Consider the following 11,105-nt stretch of genomic DNA (forward strand, 5'->3'; position numbering starts at 1 on the left):
CCACTGTACCTTGAGTAGCGTGGCTTTATTTTGACCATGCCAGGAAGAAAGCGTTGCCAGGAGGGACTCTGATTTGAGCACCAGAATAAAGATTTTTTTTTTTTTCCCTAATTAACTGCTTGAAAGGATCCCAAGCATGGGAAAGAGCCTGCATGTGCAAATGTCAGCTGCTGAGCAAATGAAGTTTCTGGGGGTGGGGGTGTCTTTGTTGTTTCACTGTATTTATTGAGTCAGGTGGGTGCCTTAGGTATGAAAAGCAACATCAAGAAGAACAGGATCAAAAGACCTGCTCTTCTCCCCTTCCCTCCCCCTCCCCCCACACTTGCACCCCATTTGGAGTTCTCAGGTGGGGACCCAGTCCAAACATTTTGACAGCTGGAAAAAGCCTCTCAACACTGTCTTTCAGTATGTCACACCTTGGCAAGTGAGTTATTTATTCTTTGTCTCTTTCTCTCTCTTTCTTTTAGACGGGGTGGGGTCTTAGTGTCCAGGCTGGCCTTGAACTGACTATGCCGCTGAGGGTAACTTTGAATTTCTAGTTACTGAGTGGTGTGGTTGCAGGGCCACAACACCCCGTCTAGGAGGTGCTGGGGAATCGAACCCAGGGCTTTGTGCATGGGCGAGCACTCTACCCATTAAGCTGCTTCTCCAGCCCCCCTCCCTTTTCTCCTCCTTCTCTTCCTTCAGCTCCCTGGCCTTTCCTCTCTTTTCTTTCATTTCCCCTTTCCTGATTTATTTACTTACAGCATTGAATTTTTCCTTTATTCTCCGGGGGGAGAGGTGCATGCAGTCTCCCATGGCATGCAGCCCCAAGTTTCCCGCATTTGGGGAAATCCCAGGGAGCAGCCCATCTGGAGCACAATGGGTAAACCTGTGTTTTGGAGACAGGGTCTCACTCTATGATTCAGGCTGGCCTAGAACTCACAATGCAGCCCGGGCTGTCCTCAAACTTTCAGCAGCTCTCCTGCCTCTATGTTCTGAATGCTGGGATTACAGTACATAAAAACCGTATCTGTTGGGTTTTTGTTTGTTTCTGGGACACGGCTCTCTGTGTTGCCTTGGCTGTCTCTGCCTCCCAGAGTCCTGGGATTACAGGTGTGTACTACGGCACCCATTTCTTTGTTTTGTCTTGTCTTTGAGTCAGGGTCTCCCTTTGTGGCTAAAGCTGGCCTAGAATTTTCCACATAATCCAGGCTGCTGGATTCCCAGTTCTGCCTCAGTCTCCAGTTGCTAGCTTTACAGGTCTGCGACACTGTACCCAGCTGCCTTTCCAGTTTCTGGTTTACAAAGCACAAATCACCAGGGTTCTCTGACTTTTTGGCCCTTGCTCTCTGGTCTGAGGTTAGGCCTGACGGTTGAAGCCTGCTTTGGCCTACAGTAGGGGCAGCTCTTCCACTCACTTTATTCCTGTCATCACCCCTGAAAGGACACCCTTGCCAGACATTGGCCTAACAGCTCAAATTGCAGACAATTCTCTTGTAGATATGGAGAACCTTTGCTGTTCCCTCTTGAATCCTCTCCTTCATTTCCATCACAATCTCAATCCGGAGGGATGGGATGGGGTAGGGAGGTGGGATCAATGTCTGTCCCCCCTCCCTCTGAAACCTAAACCTCAGCAGATTGGTGAAGATGGTTTGGGAAGGAGAGCTTCTGCTGGGTGGCCAACTGATGGTGGTCACTTGGGCCCTGAAAGCACTAGAGAGGAGAAGAGAGAAGGGTGGGGTGTGGGTGTGTGTGGTGTAGAGGTTTCTGGACGTGCCCAGAGGCTGCTAATTTCACTTTGATCTATTCACTCCAAGGTAAATGTAAACACCAGGTCAAGGAGGGGGGGGGGGCTGCAGCTGTCCTCAAGGTCACGCTAAATCTTTGCCTCTGCCTCCGGCTGGTCTAGATTAGCAGGTGAGAAGCAGATCTCCAGCTCAGTAGACCAGCTCCTTGTAGGACTGGGGATGAAGGCAGCTTTTGGCACTCCCAACTGCCCTTCCTCACTGCTTATCAACCAAACCCAGGACCCTGTGCATACTAGGCAAATTACCATTAAGATAACCTCTTGGGGCTGGGGAAATGGCTCAGTGGTGAAGGGCACTGTCTGCTCTTCGAGAGGTCCTGAGTTCAATTCCCAGCATCCACATGGTGGCTCACAACCATCTGTAGTGAGATCTGGTGCCCTCTCCTAGCATGCAATTGAACTACAGATAGAGCATTCATATACGTAAAATAAATAATTCTTAAAAAAAAAAAAAAGATACACCTCATCACAACACTTTTCTTAGGTTACCCTAGGAAGGAAGTTTCTCTGGTAGAGATATCTCTCTCAACCCTCTCAGGTTTATGGCAGCTGCTTTATTCAGATAAGAGAAATTCTGATACAATTTCTGTGTCCATGAAGCATAGGTCAAACGTCTTCCATTTGGAATAATTTTATGCTATGTTAGCAGGGGTTTTGTTCTCCTGGAACTCACTCTGTAGACCAGGCTGGCCTTGTGCTCACAGAGATCTGCCTGCCTCTGCCCCTGGAGTGCTGGGATTGGGCTGTATGTGCCACCACAGCCCTGACTGTTTCTGATTTAATGAACGTTTGCTGCTTGGAACCTTTCCCGGCTGGGCAATGGCAGAAAGCAGCTCCTGGGGACAGAACTAGGGTCACATCTGGTGATTGTCCTGTGTGTGGTTACGGAAGGGAGTCTGGAGAAGGAAGCGGGCCCTCCAGGGCACCTTCACAGGACACTCATGGGCAAGGCTCAAGGGCCAACACAAATCGAGTGAGGTCAACAGGGGACAGGGAGGTGAGGCCTCATGGCCTCTTGGCCTTGGGTGTCATTGGTGAATTTTTTGTTTTGTTTCTGGCTTCCCGAGTTTGATTTGTAGCCCAGGCTGCCCATGGTGGAAAATCCTGCTTCTCTCATCCTGGGATGACAGACTACACACTTGTGCCACCTTGGTGTCCCGCTGCGGGCCTCCCCACCCCCCACCTGCATTTGTCCATTGATGCCTAACTCCAGGACACACTCATGGGCACAAAATTCCAAGGCAACCTGCTAAAAAACCCCGGGAAAGTTTCCTGGATTAACTTGGGACAGGCTCTCTACATCACACCTGTGCAGCGCTTACAGGTATAGGGTTCCTGAAAAGACGCTACTTCTCGGGGCCTGTTTCCTCCCAAGTTACTCTGCAGTCGGGTCTCAGCAGTAAGGATCCGTTCCTTGTCTTCTCCGGACTAAACCTTTCAAAAGGAACGGCCACATTCCAGTGACATCGAGTCAACCCCGGGGCGGGGGGGGGGGGGGGGAGAAAAGTGAAGAGGAAGGTGGAGTTGTAGCTCAGTTGGCAGTGCGCGAGCTTAGCACGTGCTAAACAGTACGGCTAAACCGGATGTAGGTCAACCCCCAGCATGGCTAAACCGGATGTAGTAGCAGGTATCTGTGATCCCAAGGCAGAAAAATCAGGAGTTCCAGGCCAGACGAAACCTTGTCTGAAAAAACAAAACAAACGAATCCTTTGCTCTTTCCACAAACTGTGAATTAACACTTGCAGGAAGAGCTTTTATTTTCCTGCCTGACTTTGCAGGCAGTGTGGCGGGTGGTAGTATAGGTTAAGACGCTACCAAAGCTCCCCACCATAAATATAATCAAAAGGTGGTTGTGAGACCCCAGCCTCCTTAAGAGTTTCACCCACTCTTCAGCCGGCGTGGGCGGTCCTCTTTTGGAGACCATGACCCGTGCAAACTGAAGGCGACGTCACGAGGAGCCTTGAGCGCCTCACTATAGGTTTTCAAGACTCATTTTACTCTTACAGAAGCCCTCGGAAAGCCCAAGGCCCCCACAGTTACACGCATTCCTAATATCCCTCCAATCCACTGCTCTCACCGAGAGCGTCAGCTCCTGGGCCCGGGAGAAGCCCCGGCCCTGGAGAATCTGCAAACAAAGTCAGCCGCTCTCGCCGCAGACCCGAAGGTTGCAGAAACTTGGGACTGCTGCGTTCCGCCCGCGCCTGCGTAAAGGGGACCCTCCATCCCCCCCCCCGAAGTCCAGACCCAGGGGGACCCCCGCGGGGATGCGGGCTGGGAGGGGCGGGGCGGGGCCAAGCAGACAGCAGCGGTCGCCGCGCCCCTCGCGCTGGGCGGCCCAGCCCGAGCGTCCCCCGCGTCTCCAGGGACAACCTTGGCTCTAGCCTCCGCGGGCGCGGCGACGGTTATTCAGATTCCCGACCGAGGGGCCATGGCCGCCTGCTGCAGGGGCCAATCGAAAGCCTGGGAGGCCCTGTATGCAAATATGAGGGCCGGGCAGACCGGAGGTTAGGAGGGGCGCAGGTTGGGGGGCCTGGGGACCCGGTGGGTGGCAGCCAATGGGCGCCTGGCTCCTTGCTCAGGGGGGGAGTGGGCCCGCTAGGGTGGTTGCGGGAGATCGGAGCCATCCAGCCGGGCAGAGCCGGGGAATAGCAACCGCGGGTAAGGAAGCTGGGTGCTGGCCCTCGGTCGCTGCCTCCTGGTGTGGTCTCCCTAAAACCCTGGCTCCGCACAGGGCCGCCCCTGTGCCTTCCTCGACGGCGTTCCACGACGCCAGCCTCTCACCCTCACGAACCCTAGCACATCACTTCTCCGACCCTGGTGCTAACTATCCTTCACTTCCCGCCCTTCCCGGTTTGCCACACCTAACGCCACCTGGGGGCCGGGTCTTGGATACCGAGCATGTCTGGGACACTCTGCACCCCTCGCCTGGCCCCTTTCTTCATCACCCGTCTTCCTTTGTCCGAATGATCCTTTCAGGAAGATAATTTTGATTGTTTCTTTTTCATGCCTGGAATAGCCCTGTGCCTACATGATGCCCCCATTCTGTTTCCAGTTTCTTTGGCTGGTATTTTGGTTTTGGTTTTTTGTTTTTAAACAGGGTCTCTCTGTGTAGCCCTGGCCGTCCTGGAACTCACTCTGAAAACCTTACAGAGATCCTCCTGCCTCCGCCTCCCGAGTGCTGGGATGAAAGGCGGGCGACTCTGCACCCGGGTCCCCATCATTCTTGTCAGTCAACCCTCCATCTATTCATTCCCGCTGTTTGTAGGACTCCGGCAATGCGTTCAGTCTTGCAAAAGACCGCACTGAAAAGCTTCCCACCCTCTGGAGCAGAGCCAGGGGGAGAATGGTTAACGTGCGTAATCCTCCAGCGGTGGCCGCAAGGCCTGCGTGGTGGAGCCTGTCTGTGATCCCAGCACTTCGGAGGTGGAAGAGCAGGAAGTCAAGGCTGGCCAGCCTGGGCTACATGAGACCCTATGTCACAAAGCAAAAACAAAACAGAAAAGAAAAGAGAAAGAACGTGGTCATCCTCTGGTCTTCCAAATCACCTGCAGGGCGATGGCAGGGGCCGTGCCAGGACTCATTGCCTCCCCCTGGTGGCCAAACGGACACTTTCATGTCCAAATCATAGGTTTTGGTTGCTAATTCAAATTTTTGTGTTGTTTGTTTTGTTTTGTTTTTGAGACAGGGTTTCTCTGTGTGTAGCCCTGGCTATGCTGGACCAGGCTGGCCTCGAACTCACAGCGATCCTGCCTGCCTCTGCCTCCCGAGTGCTGGGATTAAAGACACGGCGCCACCATGCCCGGCACGGTTGCTTATTCTTGACTTGGTAGAGCTCAAGATCAAACTGGTGCTAACAGGGGAGTCGGTATCGGTGTGTACTGTCCTGAGGTATCCTAGTTGGAAAGGTGGAATGGACAATTCTTATGCCATTAGGAGAAAACGAAGACGTTGACAGAACAATTTCTAGTCTTCTTTTGTTTGAGGGGGTGTTGTTTGGGTTTTTGTTTGTTTTTGAGATGGGGTCTCACTACATATCTCTGGCTAGGGCACAACTTACAATGTAGACTAGACTGGCCTTAAATTCACTGACTGCCTCTACATTTATATATATAAATTTATATATATATATATATATATAAATTTAATTTTATTTTTGGGACAGGGCCTTGCTTGTAAGCCAGGCTGGCTTGGAACTCTCAGTAACCCTCCCTTTTCAGCCTCCCATGTGCTTGGATTATAAGCACACAGCCCGGTGCCTGACTGTAACATTCTCTCCCAAGCTCTCCAACAGACTTGGTCCATTTTGTCTGTCTGCTGTCCTTGCTAAAGGGGGAGCTGAATGAATTTTGGTCTTGGCCTCTGTGACTGGTCAGTTCGCCTCCCCTAGTCCAGATGGGTGTTAGTTAGGGTGTGCATGCACTTGCCTGAGTGAACGCTGTTCTGAGAGTAAAAGGGTGTTTCAATCTGATTGCCTTCAAGGTCTCTTTCCTGCTGTAATATTGAGGAATTCCTCGAGAGCTTAGAAAACATCCTAAATCCATTCCTGGGTCTGATTTTTTGCATCCCATAAACTGGGTAACTGGGTGTGGTGGTGCATGCCTGTAATGCCAGAAATTGAGAGGTAGATATAGAGAGATCAGAAGTTTAAGGTCATTGTCGAGTATTTAGCAAGCTTCAGACCAGCCTCGATTTAGCTGGGCCAATTCTAATTTTTTTTTTTTTTTTTGAGACAAGGTTTCTCTTTATAGCCCCCATGCTATCCTGGTTCTGTGTGTGTGTGTGTGTGTGTGTGTGTGCTGGTACTCTCTTATTAGACCAGGCTCACCTCAAATTTACAGAGATCTGCCTGCCTCTGCCTCTGAGTGTTAGGATAAAAAAAAAGTGCACTACCATGCCTGGCTTAATTTCTAATTTTTTTCTGATATCAAAATTAAAATGCTTTGGGGGGGGGAGTCTCTGGGGTATGACTTGATGGTAGAGCATGTGCCTAGCTTCTTGAGGGCCCTGGGTTCAATCCCTGTATACCAAAAATGAATGGGTGAGTAATTTTTAATTCAGCCCTTTTATTCAGCTGCTTTTTATTCTAACTTAGAGTTGCTTGGGGAAATAAAAAGGGCAGGGACACTAATGTAGGGTCCAGCAGGAGCAGAATTACCCACCGGTCATCCCCCCCCCCCCAATGAGGTGTGGGCCAGACCCCAGCCCTCAAACAGAGACCAAAACGGATAGACCGCCTGCTTACAGGCTCAGGAGCAAAACTGCTAGGTTCAGATGTGCATGTGGTCAGGCACATAGGGTATCAACGAGACAAGTGGGCTGGGTGAAAAAAACATCAGGCCAGGCACGGCGGCTCAATTTATAATCCCAGCACTCAGGAGCCTGACGCAGGAGGTTTGAGTTCAAGGCCACCTACTGCTACACAGAGAGTCCCAAGTTAAGGAGAAAACTGGTACATGGTGCCCATGATCAAGAAAGAAAGAAAGAAGAGAGGGTGGGTGGTGGCCCAGAAGCTGAAAAGATCTGCCACCCAAACTTGGCGACCTGAGTTCAATCCCTGGGACCGGCAAGGTGGAAGGAGAGAGCCATTTCCGGCAAGCTGTCCTTGTGTTTTGTGGAGGTCAAAGGACATATGTGCGTGCATATACGCACTTACACATGTGGATAAAATAAATACAATTTAATGAACCTTTAAAGAAAGAAAATGGAGGGAGAGAGAGAGAGAATGCCTGCAAGTGTGGCAGTGCAAGCCTGTAATCAGAGCACTTGAGATGCTGAAGCAGAAGGATTAATAGCAAGTTCCAGGCCAGCCAGGGCTACACACGGCAAGGCTCTGTCTCAAAACGCTAATAATAGGGGCTGGGGAGATAGCTCAGAGGGTGAAATGCTCGTTGTGTGAACATGGGGATCTGAGTTCCAGTCTCCAGTGTGTGTGTAATCCCAGCACTCATGGGGCAGAGACAGGCAGATCTCAGGGGCTTGCTGGCCAGCCAAAATGCTAACTCCAGGCTCCAGGCTCAGTGAATAGAGCTGTCTCAAAAAAACATGCTGGGTCAGACACCCAGCATTGACCTCCAGCCTCTGCACACGCGTGCAAGGGCAAACCCACCTGCACGAATCCGCATGCACGCACCACGCAAGCGCAGACACTAAAAAATCTGTCAGTTCTCTCAATGCCGCTGTGAGCACAAAGCTGCCCCCACTTGGCTTCTGCGCCGTACGCACCGCACGCATGTGAAGGGAACACCGAGAAGAGAGTCATCAGCTGGGCTGTGGTGGCACATGCCTTTAATCCCCGCACTCAGGAGGCAGAGGCAGGGAGATCTCCACCAACCTGGTCCACAGGGTGAGTCCTAGGACAGCCAGGGCTACACAGAGAAACCCTGTCTCAAAACAAAACAAAACAAAAAAACACTGCTCTTAATTATTGATATGAAGGAATGTAGACCTACTTTTCCAAAATAAATAGAAATCTATGGGTTTTTTGTTTTGTTTTGTTTATTACTTTATTACTTGTTGGCCCGTACTCCCGAGTAACAGTGGCAAGAGCCACGCTTTCCTGTGGGCCAGGGGATGTTTCCACAGGCTAGGTTTGGGGTGCAAGAGGTGTTCTTTCAGGAGCGTTTGGAGAGAAGGGTCTGGATTCAGTCTTGGGAATCAAACAGGTTGCAGGATGAGGGGAGAGCAAGCGAGGGAGGGCGTGTAGCGGCTCACACCTGTAATCCTAACTCAGGAACTGGAGGCCGGAAACAGGAACAGCAACAGCAACCATGGGCTGGCTACAGGGCCGGGGTCTGGTTTCCGGTACCCACACAGCAGCTAACAACCGTGTATAACTTCACTTCAGAGGATCCGCCGCCCTCCCTTGGCCTTCTCAGGCACAAACACCCAAACAAAGCACCCACACACGTCAAAATGGAAACATTAATGTCTGAAGAAAGAGCGACGGCTGCTGCGGTGGCCCACGCCTGTTATCCCAGCACTAGGGGAGGCAGAAGCAGGTGGACCTCTGTGAGGTCTACAAAGCGAGTCTAGGACAGCCAAGGTCACACAGAGAAACCCTGTCTAAAAAGAAAAAAAAAAAAATCTGAAGAAACAAAGGGGCCAAAGGCAAACTGCTTACACGTAGCAAGGACCGTTGTTTGCCATTTTGTACCCGTCTCGGGTCCCACCTTGGTGGCTCTTGTATTGTAGGTGGCCTAGAATACAGGGCAGGCAGGATGGAGGGGAGCAGAGGCCTCGAGGAACCTCTGAACCTCTCCTGAGCAGTGGGTGAGTCCCTGTCTCTTGCTGTGCATGCTCTGTCCCACAAGAACAAACAAAATTCGACTTTGTGTGTGCGCATGTGCTTGCAGCCAGGTCTTAGGAGAGTTCCTGATGTCTCCTGCCTCAGCCCCACAACTTTTCTTCTCTTTGAGGCAGACGTGATTTATCCTTACCGTTTGGGCAAGGCCCTAAAAAAAAAAAAAAAAGAAAGAAAGAAAAGAAAAGAAAGAAAGAAAGAAAGAAAGGCAAAGACAACCCATAATTCCAGAGTTCAAATTTGGGGTCAGTTTCTCCCCAAGTTAACATTAACCTTTGGGTAAACGAGCCACTCCTGGAGGAGGGATTGGTAAAGAGGAGCATTGTGGAAAGCCTGGGGGGGTGTGTGTTGGGGGGGGAACTGTTCGTTTACCTTTGAGGGAGCAGCCCAAGGCCAAGGCGTGTTGTTCCCCAGTTCTCCCAAACGTTGCCAAGTGTGTGCCCGTTCACTGGGAACATTGACTCCCACGGTGGAGAGTTTCTCCTCAGTTGTCCTGAGGGCAGCCATGTTTTCCAAGAGTGAAGAAACAAGCGCAACCGTTGACCAGTGCAACAGTTTCTGCCCTCCTTCCCAGGGGTAGTGGTGAGCATTTCTCAGGACATGCTTTTTTTTTTTTTTTTTTTGAGACAGGGTTTCTCTGTGTAGCCCTGGCTGTCCTAGACACGCTTTGTAGACCAGGCTGGCCTCAAACTCACAGAGAGCAGCCTCTGCTTCCCTGAGTGCTGGGATTACAGATGTGTGCCACCGACCCTGGAAAGACATGTATTTGAGAACACCTTGGCCAAAGCACAGCAGTATGTCACATGAAGGCTTATTCATAGGTAACCTTTGCGGTTAGAACTGACCCGTCACCGTCACCACGAGGTTAGGTTCAGGCAAGGGGCGGAGAGCAGTGTAAGGGTGCCACAGTGTCAGAGACACGGCTGTAGGGTATAAGTGTTGTCTAGAATCAAATTTAGGCGAGGAATGGAGATGATTCCTAAGAGATGCTGGTGCTAGTTAGCTCAAACAGTTAAAATTCCCCTGGGATGTAACATGGTGAACACACATGTGAGCACACTCTCATGACACACACCCACGCACTCACACACAAATACACACACATACACGGAAAGCTACATGATCATCTGAGCCATTTAATCCCTGAATATTGCCTTTTTATCTGTTTTGAAGACAGGGTCTCATGTAGTCCAGGCTAGCCTCTAACTCTAGATTCGCTGAAGATGACTGACTTTCTGACCCTCCTTCATTCACCTCCTACATGCTAGGAATTACAGGTGCGTGCCACCATGCCTGGCCCTGGCCCTCATCGTAGGAAAAGACTCACACTCAAACAGAGGTAGGGTACACACCTGTAACTCTGGCACTTGGGGAGGGAGGGGATGAGAAAGGAGAATTGGCATGATTTGGAGGCCAGCCTGGGTTACATAGTGAGGCACTGTCTCAAACAGACAGACAAACAGGAGACAAAAAGACAAATTCCCAAAGAAGTAAAAGACAACTATACAAAAAGTTTGTTTCTTTTCCTTTTTTTTATTTTTTGTTTTTGTTGTTGTTGTTTTTAAGACAAAGGGGTGTGTGTGTGTGTGTGTGTGTGTGTGTGTGTGTGTGTGTGTGTAGTCCTGGCTGTCCTGGACTCTCTTGGTCGACCAGGCTGGCCTTGAACCCACAGAGATCCGCCTGTCTCTGCCTCCCTTGTAGCCAGACCCTAGCCACAATCCCCAGCTCGAAAACGTGTTTTAGGATGTTTAGATAATGTTGGAAGCGACTTACATGGCCAACAATGAGGCAAGGGTTGGTTTAACTTAGGCACATTCCTTCTATGGAGTGTTTCATAGCTTTTAAAGACCTGGACCGTGCTGGCCGTTCAGACGGCTCAGCAGGTAGGTGACTGGCTGACTTCCCACCTGAGCTCAATCCCAGAGCCCACATAACAGGAGGGGACTGACTTCCATAGGCTGTCCTCAAACACACACACACACACACACACACACACACACACACACACACACACAC

This window comes from Psammomys obesus, unplaced genomic scaffold (genome assembly GCF_907164565.1).
Source record: "Psammomys obesus unplaced genomic scaffold, mPsaObe1.curated_primary_1811, whole genome shotgun sequence".
NCBI classification, from domain to species: domain Eukaryota; kingdom Metazoa; phylum Chordata; class Mammalia; order Rodentia; family Muridae; genus Psammomys; species Psammomys obesus.